The sequence below is a fragment of the Pristiophorus japonicus genome, chromosome 6 (genome assembly GCF_044704955.1).
Source record: "Pristiophorus japonicus isolate sPriJap1 chromosome 6, sPriJap1.hap1, whole genome shotgun sequence".
In the NCBI taxonomy this organism is placed as follows: Eukaryota; Metazoa; Chordata; class Chondrichthyes; family Pristiophoridae; genus Pristiophorus; species Pristiophorus japonicus.
The window spans coordinates 202,171,189-202,183,809 of NC_091982.1; the positions used below are offsets into that span (position 1 = coordinate 202,171,189).

A 12,621-nucleotide genomic window follows, 5' to 3' on the forward strand; every position below is an offset into this window, starting at 1 on the left:
GACTTGGGCCTACCTGCTCCGGTGCAGAGATCATGCTCTGTGCCCAGTTCCGGAGCGACCAATTTCTAGACACTTTTTTTGTAAAGGGCTGACTGTCAAATGGGTCTGAATGTGACTAGAAAATATTGTCATGGCTGTGTAGCTGGAAGGTCGTGCTAGCACAAAAAGAAATTATTTCTAATAGAGAGAAGGTCAAGTTCTACAACGCTGGTTTAAAATACAAAGTGAAAGCATGTCAATATAAGAAAGGCAATCACTTTATCACCCAGGAGGCTCATTTATTTTGAAACACTGACAGGGAAAGAAGTTGATTTAATTCTCACAAACCTGCATACTATTTCATCAATGGGCAGTCCATGTATTCTGCAGTACAGCCATTAAATCAATATTTTGATCAACTACAGCAGGAGACTTTTTTAACACTTTAAAACCCTTTGCAACTGTAAAATCTTGCCGCTGTTGAACAACATAAGTAGATCTTCTGGAAGTGCAGGTTCTGATGCTTACCACGTCTCTGCAGTAACCTAAACACGATGGAGTTTTGCCCATCACTATAAAACAACAGATTGATGCAGCAGTATATCATGTACTGACATGACGTATAAATATTGCACACATTATTGATGCTGAAAGATACAGGTCTCACAGATAGATTTGTAGTGAAATTTACCTACCACTTTAGAAAATATGCTTAAAAACTCCCTAAAAGCTCTTAGTCCCAGTTGTTTATATGGATGTAAAAGATGCTGTGGCACTATTTAAAAGAATAGTGAATTCACCCAGTGTCTTGGCCAACATTCTTCTCTCAATCAAAAATAGATTAACTGGTCTGTCAGTTCATTATTGTTTGTGTGTACAGGAATTCTTTTCAGAATTTGTCTAACATCCTTTGGAAGGACTGTGGGAAATCCATACTCATGTGTGCTTCGGTAATCTGCTCCATAAGAACATGAGAAATAGGAGCAGGAGTAGACCATTTGGCCCCTCGAGCCTGCTCCGCCATTCAATAAGATCATGGCTGATCTGATCATGGACTCAGCTCCACTTCCCCGCCCGCTCCCCATAACCCTTTATTCCCTTATCGCTCAAAAATCTGTCTATCTCCACCTTAAATATATTCAATGACCCAGCCTCTACAGCTCTCTGGGGCAGAGACTTCCATAGATTTACCACCCTCTGAGAGAAGAAATTTCTCCTCATCTCAGTTTTAAATGGGCGGCCCATTATTCTAAGACTATGTTGCCTAGTTTTAGTTTCCCCTCCAGAGAGCATTGACTCTTAAAAGCAACACTTGTTAATATCTAACCTAACACCTTATAAAGTATTTTTTAGACGTACACCTAGTTCTCCCATTTCTATACATCTCAAATAACCTAGTCAGTCAATCTAATACTATTATCATATTAAAAACCTCAATCACATCTCCTCTAAGCCTATGCTTATCTCATTAAAATTGCCTCAACTCCTTTAGCTTACAATGACAGGCACCTTCCTCTGTACATTATCCAGGGCTTCAATATCCTCATGTTTTGTGTGTGGACCAAAACTGGACATAATGGGCAGGAGTTTCTGCTCAGTTGCACTGGTGTTTTTGGTGCAATTTGTCTGAAATTGTCCAAACCAGTGCAAAAAATCAAGGAATTTTAAGCGCAAATTACATCCAGCACAAAGTGAGTTTCTGTGATCTTTTGCACTTGTTTAAAAAACATTGCACTAGAAGCCGGACCCGCCCACAAAACTGTTCACGACCCCGTTCAAATTAATTACCATTGCGAGTTTCTGTTAATTGCACTCGTTTGCAGGCCTTCGAGGAGGCTGTTAAAATTAAGTGGTTTTTTTTAGGTCCAAGGACACTAATAATCAGGTTTTAAAACCTTTTGAATATATATTGTTTAATTTACTAAGGAACTGACTACTGTACACCAATATAACTGGCAAATGGTTCCGTATAGCTTTTTTAAAGTCATTTTCAGTTGAGACATTCTGATTAAAACGCTTATTTTTGTGATGAACCCATTTTCAGCTGTATTAATCAAACTGCATCAAGTTACTACTCTGAAATATATCATGGAATATTTTTTAAAGCAACATTTTTTTTAAATGACTTTAAACCGCTGTACGATTGTGCTGGTTCATGGCAGATTTTACATTTGCCGATATGCAAATGAATGTGAGGGGAAACTTGAGAAAAAAAGACACTTCTTAAAACAAGTGCAATTTAGGGCACAATCTGTACCCGGCTCGCCAATTGTGCCCAAAGGGGAAACTCCAGGCCAATATTCCAAGTGTGTCCATATTAAGGCCATGTATAGTCGCAGTATTCATTGTTTTGTATTGCATTGCCTAGCAATAAAACTGCTTGTGGACTTTCAATGATGTATTAACTAAAATCCACCCCCAGTCTCTTCCCTATCCAGTAACCGTCAGAGGGTGCCTCTGGATATATGCACATGGCTGGAGTTTGCCAGACAAAAATACATAACACTGTACTTATCAACATTGCACAGTATCTGCCACATATGGTTGCAGTTCCCCAACATTTAAATCAGTCTGTAGCCTATTTATTTTATCTACCTTCCAACTCCTGTGCACATTTTTGTCTCACCTACAAATTTGCTAATGGTTCCCTCAACGTCCCAACATGGAGGCCAAGAAGACTCCGCTTATAAATATTTAATCACTAATCCCAATATTAGCCACCTACGTAACACTTTATCGAAGGCTTTCTAGAAATCAAGGTTGTCATGTTTTGAGATTTCTGCCTATTGGCAATTGAAAGGTCTTGGTATAAGGTATGTTAACAATGCTACTATTGAGTTAAACAGCTTTATAAGGGTTAAATTCATAGATGCAGATTATACTCAGATAGATAACTTGCTTCAGAAAACAAAAGTTAATTTGGATATTTCAATGATTATTCTCACCTTTTCTGGTTTAAATTTGTGGTCTGTGGAAATAGTTGCCATGGTAGTCTGGTGAGATTCTGCTTCCTAGAGTCAGAATTAATGAATAGGAGAAAAAAAATGTTCAGGGTAAGTCAGGTCTAACAAAGGCTGCAAGAAGACAGGTTAGCTGTCAACTGGATCTGCTGGTGCATACTGCTAACATCTGAGACACAATGGCCTGGATATTATATGGCCTCATGTCTGATTTTCAGGTGTTAAGTGACCCCTAAGCTTGCAATATGGTGGGTACATAGCGCACGCTCATTACAAGCCGGAAGTGCACTGCCTGCCATATTGGTATCGGCAAAAAGTAGGCGTCCAGAGGCTGCATCTGAAACAGCCATTCGGCCCCTTATTTGCATATACCCATAAGGGACCTAATGACTGCTTGAGGCACCTTGTGAAAAATTGGGTTGCCCTGAACTCTGCCGGCTCCGGGCTGCATTCAGGGACACCAGGTCTATATGCAGTATAACCAGCGGTCCTTAAAGATGCAAGTTGCTGTTGATGTGTGCGTTTGTACATATTTAGAGGAGCACAGGTTTAGGTTTGCTGATGATATCCTCTATGACTGAAGAGCTTGCCAGCACTGTCAAGGTGTGCAAATAAAGAATGGGCATTTAGATGAGATACTGCTACCCATGGTACCATGTCCTAGCAGAGTCCTCATATTTGGGACAGAAAGGGTGAAAAAAAAATATGTTGCAATGAATTTGTGAAATTATGTATCAATAAAAGGTAAGAGTCAATTGTTTACTGCATGCATGCCTATGATTTTGTCCTTATGTCTTACTATTAGGCTCATCTAGTCAATCTTCCCACTGTGAAAAGTTGCTTATAAAATAGAGTGGGAGAGCCAGAATATTTTCGAAAGATAATTAGAAAACACATAATGCAAGTAAAATTTAATTCTTGCATAATACTGGAATAAAGAATTGCAGATTTTCTGGTCAGAGCCTGCAGGAGTATATTAGGATATGAAAGAAATCTTTCTTGATATTCCAGACACTTGAGATTTAATCATGCCACTTGATGTCTGGAGAAAAAGTGAAAACTGTTCAATCCATGGTACCAATCAACATTGCAGAACTATTGGGCTAAACAGTGAATATAAATTCACTAAAACTTGCTTGTACACAATTTAATTAAATTGTGATTTATTTCTTACTGTATCTTTTCTCTCATCTCGCTATCCTATTTAAGCATTTTTTTAAAACATTCTGATTAGCAGTCCAGTGACAATGCACAAACTGTTACTCATTAAAATCTAAAGCCATTCAGGCATCAAAGCCTTATACTGTGAATTTCAGTATTTGAAACCTTAGGTGAAGCACAGAATTAATACAACTTTAATATGATGCCAAGAGGTATGTAGTTGAGAAAACAGCATCAATTTTAATTGCCCTGTATTTCAGATATTGGCGCTGATGCTATGAGATTTTTCAGTACTCATGTTCAAAACTTGTGCTGCATTGCAAAGTACTTCAAATTACAGTCAAATGCCGCAAATTCTCAACAGGTGCAGGATGTTGGTGCTTTGTAAATTGCACAGCACCAAAGACATAGGTCACAGGTTGCATTTCTAAACTGTGTGCCTTGGAACTCACCAAGTGGAGGCAAAGTATTACTCTGACGGAATTGAGGAAAACACAGCAGTCAAATCAACCAAGCTGTTCTTATAATGCAATCGATTTTGACTGCTTCAACTAAGGCTAAGACCTTGAGGCAAGCTCCTTATACATCCTTATGCATAATGGCTTGAAAAGGTTAAAAAGGAGAGGAAAAAAGTGCCTTTAAAATAAGACAAAAAAGCAAATCCCTCACCGGACAGTAAAATATGGAATTGTAACATCCTCTGAATGTTACAATAAAATCCAGTTAATAAATATTTTAAATCCTGATTCAATTCCTTACTATCTAACTGCTGAATTGATGCCGGCCCTTTTTATTTCACAATGCCTTGATTTGGAAGATAATGCAAAAGAGCATGGCTAAAATTCAGTACAAGTTGGACTAAGGAATACTGCATTGATAACAGGTTGAGCGAGCAGCATGTATTTGGTTGTAAAAATTAAGATATACTAATTGATTTCATGTGGCATTGAACATGATGAATCAAGAGCAACTTGTGGGGACCTAATTGGGAAGTTAAACCCTAAATTATGCCCATTCGTGCACCCATTTTCTGCCAGTCTCATTAGCATATGCTGGCACATACAATTCAGCGGAAGCAATCAGAAAGCACAATAAACAGTTGCGGCCCTGAGGAAAGCATGGAACTTACACTATATGTTCCTTCTTTAACGATGAAAATTCAAGTTTCAAGCAATCAAACCATCATTCAGCCACATTAGGCACAGCAGGTTTAAATATATGCAAATGTGGAAGCTTTTCAATTTTTTATGTGACTCATACTGATGCCATAAAGATGCATTTAAAGAACCAGAAAAAAAACAGTACAGGTCTCAGTGGGGATAAATTAAAAAAAACAATAAAACACCAGAAAAACAACATTGTTTTCTGTTGCACCTAAAATTTGAATGTAGAGTACACGTGCGCTTGAGTTTCCTCAATCTATTACATCAAGCATTGGCTTTACGTCTGCGAGTTTCTGGGTGCAAATACACAGGAAATTCAACCCGACAGCTTTCAGGTAAAGGAGGGTGATCGGCAGGGGATAATTGAACCAGGGTGGTGTGAGCTATGGGAAGATTGCTAAGAGGCTGCAGGGTGACATGGACAGGTTGGGTGAGTGCATGGCAGATGCAGTATAATGGAGATAAATGTGAGGTTATCCACTTTGGTGGCAAAAACAGGAAGGCAGAATATTATCTGAATGGTGACAGATTAGGAAATGGGGAGGTGCAATGAGACTGGGTGTCATGGTACATCAGTCATTGAAAGTTGGCAAGCAGGTACAGCAGGCGGTGAAGAAGGCAAATGGCATGTTGGCCTTCATAACAAGAGGATTTGAGTGTAGGAGCAGGCAGGTCTTACTGCAGTTGTACAGGGCCTTGCTGAGGCCACACCTGAAATATTGTGTTCAGTTTTGGTCTCCTAATCTGAGGAAGGACATTCTTGCTATTGAGGGAGTGCAGCGAAGGTTCACCAGACTGATTCCCGAGATGGCAGGACTGACATTTGAGGAGAGACTGGATTGACTGGGTTTGTATTCACGGAGTTTAGAAGAATGAGAGGGGATCTCATAGAAACATATAAAATTCTGTGGAGATTGGACAGGTTAGAGGCAGGAAGAATGTTCCAGATGCTGGGGAAGTCCAGAACCAGGGGTCACAGTCTAAGGATAAGGGGTAAGCCATTTAGCACTGAGATGAGAAGAAACTTCTTCACTCAGAGAGTTGTTAACCTTTGGAATTCTCTACCGCAGAAAGTTGTTGAGGCCAGTTCGTTGGATATATTCAAAAGGGAATTAGATATGGCCCTTACGGCTAAAGGGATCAAGGGGTATGTAGAGAAAGCAGGAAAGAGGTACTGAGGTTGAATGATCAGCCATGATCTTATTGAATGATGGTGCAGGCTCGAAGGGCCGAATGGCCTACTCCTGCACCTATTTTCTATGTTTCTATGTTTCTATAAATCAGTCCCAATTTTAAAAGTCCTATCTGCTGTTCTTATTTATATATAATACTTTGACTTTATATTGTTATTATTTGGGAAGCAGAGAAATAAGCCCCGATTTTAAATCCTCTGCACGAGACGAGAACGGGGTGTATAGGGTGTTAAAATTGTAGCATCGTAATGCTCACCGCATCTGTACACAATTCGCGCCACTCTCCATTTTTACTGGTGCAATTTGGGCAGCCTCTCAGGCCCTCGCAGAAGGCTACCAAGGGCCTAAATGAAATGCAAAAATTAGGGTCTGATGATGTCATTTAGACCTCAACGTCATTTTAATACATTGAACCTTGCCACCAACTATGGCTGCCAAAAGCAGTAGGCCCCGAAAAAGGCTGAAAAGGTAAATTTATTAAAAGGTTTCCTTGTGGGCCAAAATGATCAGGATTGTGCCTCCGGGCCCCACACGGCAACCTAGGGCCTCCCAAGCCCCAGTTTCTTTTACCCAGCTCCCCATGATCCTCCAGAAAACCCACTCTAGACTTACCTCTGCCCAGTGCAGCTCCTGTGTATCCCTAGCGGCAACCTCCTGCTGCACTCACCTGCTCCCGTCCTCCAGTACCACATAATTGATACCAGATTCGGATGCAAGTCTGGTCTAACTTATTTGAATGTGGCCCACGAGTTAAAATCGCCCGGGCTTCACATTGGTAAGTTGGGGTGGTCCCACCAGCTCTCCTGGTCCCATGCTTGCCTCTCACCTCCAGTTAAAATCTGGGCTCAAGAGTTAAGTGGAGCATCGGAGTTTCTCTGCTGCACAGGCTGAGGAGCTGGGATATGCTGACCTGAAGTGTTACAGAGCGAATACTGGTGGGAGGGTATAATTACAACATGACAAGATTATTTAAGCAGTTTCCATTAGAAATGTGGATATAGCAATTTATAAAAAGAAAAATAAAGTTTTACAAAAACATGACAACAATAAATTAGGTTTGTAGACATCAAGTGCAAGCGGACATTACACTTTTAATATATTATAGATATTCAGGATTTTCAAACTCTGAGCATTATAATTTTAACAAGGGATTAATTAAAATGTAATTAATTTTGATTAATGAAATCTTTTATATTAAAGCCTTAAACTTGCTGCTGGCATTACGCCTAATGACAGTAGCAAATATGAGACAGTGACCAATAATGTCATGAGAGCAGCCTAGTCCTCGTTCATTAGAAAATTGCTGAGGGAAAAATCGTACTTTAAGCACTAACGTGCTCAATCCATGCAAAGTAACTAATTAAACTTTTAATTTGGGCACTTAAGAGTGAAGTGCTTATATTGCCATGCTAACGCATTGCTTATTCAATGCATTAATTTCGCTCAAATGGAAAGATTTTGTTGGAGAGACGAGTGCGAAAGTAAGAGCAAAATTAAAGATGAGCTACTGCAAAGCAGTACTCTGCAAGCACTGAACTTGACATGAGAGGACCAGCAAAAGCAGAAAAAGGCTACCTGTGGTGTTAGGTAGCATGCAAGAGTACTGTCAAATCCCACCATTCTGCTTCACAACAAGCACATATATATGATAATGACAGCGGAGATATGGCTAAGGATGTTGAGATTTAGCAAGAAGGCAGTGACCAAATTGTACCATCTTCAGGAAGATCTCCGGATAAGTTTAACATTTGTATGGAACCTCCAGTGTCCACCAAAGCCAGTGAGGCATTTATTTTTATGCATCAGGCTCCTTTCCAAGCTAGCAATGTGGCCATTTTTAATTTTAGTCTATTTGCCGTCCAGAGGTGTATCAAGGAGGCTGAGGTGCATTAGTGGACAGGGCCAATTACTTTTCACCAATGGTCAATAGCAGCAATGTGAGAGGGTGACACAATTCAACAGATGTCCTTGATGCTCTCAGATTCCAGAGGGTTATCAACTGCATCCTTGTTGCCATTTGAATGACCATGCACAAGGCTTTTCACTGTATAGCCCAAAAGGGATTTTATGTTCTCAATATGGATACGGTGTGTGACCACCAGCAGAGAATCATACAGATCAATGTCTTCATTTAAATGCAAACTCCTATGTCATACTTATTTGAAAAGGAATGAAGACAGGAAATATCGTTATCAGGAGCACAAAGAAAATGTTGTGCAGCAATATCTTATGCCACCCCTACACCAACCACAGACAGAAGTAGAGCACAGATACAATGAACACATGCTACAATCAGAATTATTATCAAACATACTATGGGGATTTTGTTTCAGATTTTTGACGACCTATCTATTATTCTTTCTATGCAAGTTCCTTGTAAAAGGAATAAGTATGCTGGTGGATGCAAGGTTTCACTGACAGCTTGCTGGGACCTCCATGGGCTGTGCGCTTTAAGGATTCGATGTGTGAACCAGCTATATCTGGGACAATGGTGGATGACTGGTGCTGCCTGCTTCCTGCCAATTCCTCCCATGCTCAGTGCACCAGCTGATCCACTGACTCCTTGCAGTGGGATTTCCAATGCCTGACCAGCATCTTTTCCAGTTATCATTCTTTAATATCCAATGGAGTAATTTTGCTTAGTAATTAAAAAAGCAAAATTTTGCGCATGCTAGAACTCTGAAATAAAAACAGAAAATGCTGGAAACAGATTGGGTGATTGTTTTGCTGAACACCTCCATTCAGTCTGCAAGCATGACTATGAGCTTCCGGTTGCTTGTCCCTTTAATTCTCCATCCCACCCTCACTCTGACCTCTCTGTCCTTGGCCTCCTACACTGTTCCAATGAAACTCAACGCAAACTCAAGGACAGCTGGATTTTCGGTTTCTCCGTTTTCGGGGCGGGAAAATTACCGCCAATTAACATTCGCGATTAATTGCTCAACTTTTGTCATTTTGGGTCTGCACCAGGGGCGTAGTGGAAAGGGAGGCGTTGAACCATTCTTGAGGCGCGGAAACGGGATCCTCGCCAACTTTAGTGCGAGGCCGAGTGCACTCCAAGAGAGGCCTTGAGAGGAGGAAAAACAAATATTCAAAAAACATTGCCAACACCCTTACCTTATAAATCGCTGCAAAAATATAAAAAAATAAAAAATGTAACTTACCTTTTTTGCAGTTTTTCCAACTCACCGCCACCGGCAGGGCTGTGTTTTCCCTGGCGGTCATCATGGGGTGTGTTTCACGGCGTACGGGTAAGGTGAGTCTTGGAACTCGCAGCGGTGTTGCAATGCGAGCTGTTGCACGCCCAGTGTAACTCTCTCCGGCGGTGCAGAAGCACCGCCACAAAAACCGACCCGAGGATTGCGACCGGGCGAAAAACAGCTGAGCGCCTCATTTTTCACCGCGGAGGGTCAAAACATGGCGAAATTTGGTCGCAAATGACCCGAAAATCCAGCCGCTTATTATTTGATTAGACACTTTACAACCGCACGGCCTTAGCGTTGTGTTCAACAACTTCAGATATAACCACAGCTCCCATTTCCTCGGACAGCAGGTGCTTGTACTTGTCCTGCTGTTTTCATTTACATCTCCTCTGGGCCCATCTTTGGTTTCTTTACTTGCCCCATTACCATCCTCTTTTATCTTGTGCCATCATCCATTGCACCATTTAATCACTCCATCCTTTTCCTTTGTCTGTCCTTGCTTAAAAACTGTTAAATCTCTAACTTCTTCCGTTCTGATGAAAGGTCATCGACCTGAAACATTGGGATGAATTTTAACCCCCTAAAACGGGTGGGTTGGAGTCGGGTGAATTGTTAAAATATTTAAAATCTCAAACCCAATCCCAACCCACCTCCAACCCGGCCAATTCCGGGAGGACAAGGGGTGGACAGCCAATCCACTCCAAGAGGGGAGCTGCCCATTTAAATATTTTAATGAGTCTGGAGGTCTCAGAATTAACTAATTTTACAGGTGTAACCCTGGCCAGCTGGGTTTCCCAGGTCTCGGGATACCCGGCAGCTCAAAGGAGGTGAGGACTGCTTTGAGGTGAAGGTAAGTGCCATTATGGCACTGCTTGGAGGAGCAGGAGTGTTTCCCCCCAGCACCCCAAGTTTACATTCTTTCCTTGGATCGGACCACCACACATCAGACCCTCTACCCTACAAAGACCCCCCAATTGGGGATCGGATGCCCCCCCCCCCAACCCTGAGTCAGGTAATAAAATCCACCTGCACGCTCCGCGAGCTGCAGGCCCCTTACCTGCTCCTCCAGCTTGCTCTGGTGTGCTCCCCGCCTGACTGGAAACATAGAAACATAGAAAATAGGTGCAGGAGTAGGCCATTCGGCCCTTCTAGCCTGCACCGCCATTCAATGAGTTCATGGCTGAACATGCAACTTCAGTACCCCATTCCTGCTTTCTCGCCATACCCCTTGATCCCCCTAGTAGTAAGGACTATATCTAACTCCTTTTTGAATATATTTAGTGAATTGGCCTCAACAACTTTCTGTGGTAGAGAATTCCACAGGTTCACCACTCTCTGGGTGAAGAAGTTTCTCCTCATCTCGGTCCTAAATGGCTTACCCCTTATCCTTAGACTGTGACCCCTGGTTCTGGACTTCCCCAACATTGGGAACATTCTTCCTGCATCTAACCTGTCTGAACCCATCAGAATTTTAAAAATTTCTATGAGGTCCCCTCTCATTCTTCTGAACTCCAGTGAATACAAGCCCAGTTGATCTAGTCTTTCTTGATAGGTCAGTCCCACCATTCCGGGAATCAGTCTGGTGAACCTTCGCTGCAATCCCTCAATAGCAAGAATGTCCTTCCTCAAGTTAGGAGACCAAAACTGTACACAATACTCCAGGTGTGGCCTCACAAGGCCCTGTACAACTGTAGCAACACCTCCCTGCCCCGGTACTCAAATCCCCTCGCTATGAAGGCCAACATGCCATTTGCTTTCTTAACTGCCTGCTGTACCTGCATGCCAACCTTCAATGACTGATGTACCATGACACCCAGGTCTCGTTGCACTTCCCCTTTTCCTAATCTGTCACCATTCAGATAATAGTCTGTCTCTCTGTTTTTACCAGCAAAGTGGATAACCTCACATTTATCCACATTATACTTCATCTGCCATGCATTTGCCCACTCACCGAACCTATCCAAGTCACTCTGCAGCCTCATAGCATCCTCATCGCAGCTCACACTGCCACCCAACTTAGTGTCATCCGCAAATTTGGAGATACTACATTTAATCCCCTCGTCTAAATCATTAATGTACAGTGTAAACAGCTGGGGCCCCAGCACAGAACCTTGCAGTACCCCACTAGTCACTGCCTGCCATTCTGAAAAGTACCCATTTACTCCTACTCTTTGCTTCCTGTCTGACAACTAGTTCTCAATCCATGTCAGCACACTACCCCCAATCGCATGTGCTTTAACTTTGCACATTAATCTCTTGTGTGGGACCTTGTCGAAAGCCTTCTGAAAGTCCAAATATACCACATCAACTGGTTCTCCCTTGTCCACTCTACTGGAAATATCCTCAAAAAATTCCAGAAGATTTGTCAAGCATGATTTCCCTTTCACAAATCCATGCTGACTTGGACCTATCATGTCACCTCTTTCCAAATGCGCTGCTATGACATCCTTAACAATTGATTCCATCATTTTACCCACTACTGAGGTCAGGCTGACCGGTCTATAATTCCCTGTTTTAACTCCCTCCTTTTTTAAAAAGTGGGGTTACATTGGCTACCCTCCACTCGATAGGAACTGATCCAGAGTCAATGGAATGTTGGAAAATGACTGTCAATGCATCCGCTATTTCCAAGGCCACCTCCTTAAGTACTCTGGGATGCAGTCCATCAGGCCCTGGGGATTTATCGGCCTTCAATCCCATCAATTTCCCCAACACAATTTCCCAACTAATAAGGATTTCCCTCAGTTCCTCCTCCTTACTAGACCCTCTGACCCCTTTTATATCCGGAAGGTTGTTTGTGTCCTCCTTAGTGAATACCGAACCAAAGTACTTGTTCAATTGGTCTGCCATTTCTTTGTTCCCCGTTATGACTGCCCCTGATTCTGACTGCAGGAGACCTATGTTTGTCTTTATAACCTTTTTCTCTTTACATATGTATAGAAACTTTTGCAATCCGCCTTAA

At 41.9% G+C, this 12,621-nt stretch overlaps 1 long non-coding RNA gene across 1 annotated transcript in view; it reads right to left on the reverse strand.

Moving 5' to 3' along the window:
• Nucleotides 1-334: 334 nt before the first annotated feature.
• LOC139265353 (uncharacterized) overlaps nucleotides 335-12,621 on the reverse strand; it is a 98,357-nt gene continuing 86,070 nt past the window's right edge. Inside the window, exons 4-5 of the long non-coding RNA XR_011593539.1 lie at nucleotides 2,925-2,990; nucleotides 335-551 (exon numbers count right to left, since the gene is read on the reverse strand). This is a non-coding gene — a long non-coding RNA (uncharacterized lncRNA). The remainder of the gene's footprint in view (nucleotides 552-2,924; nucleotides 2,991-12,621) is intronic.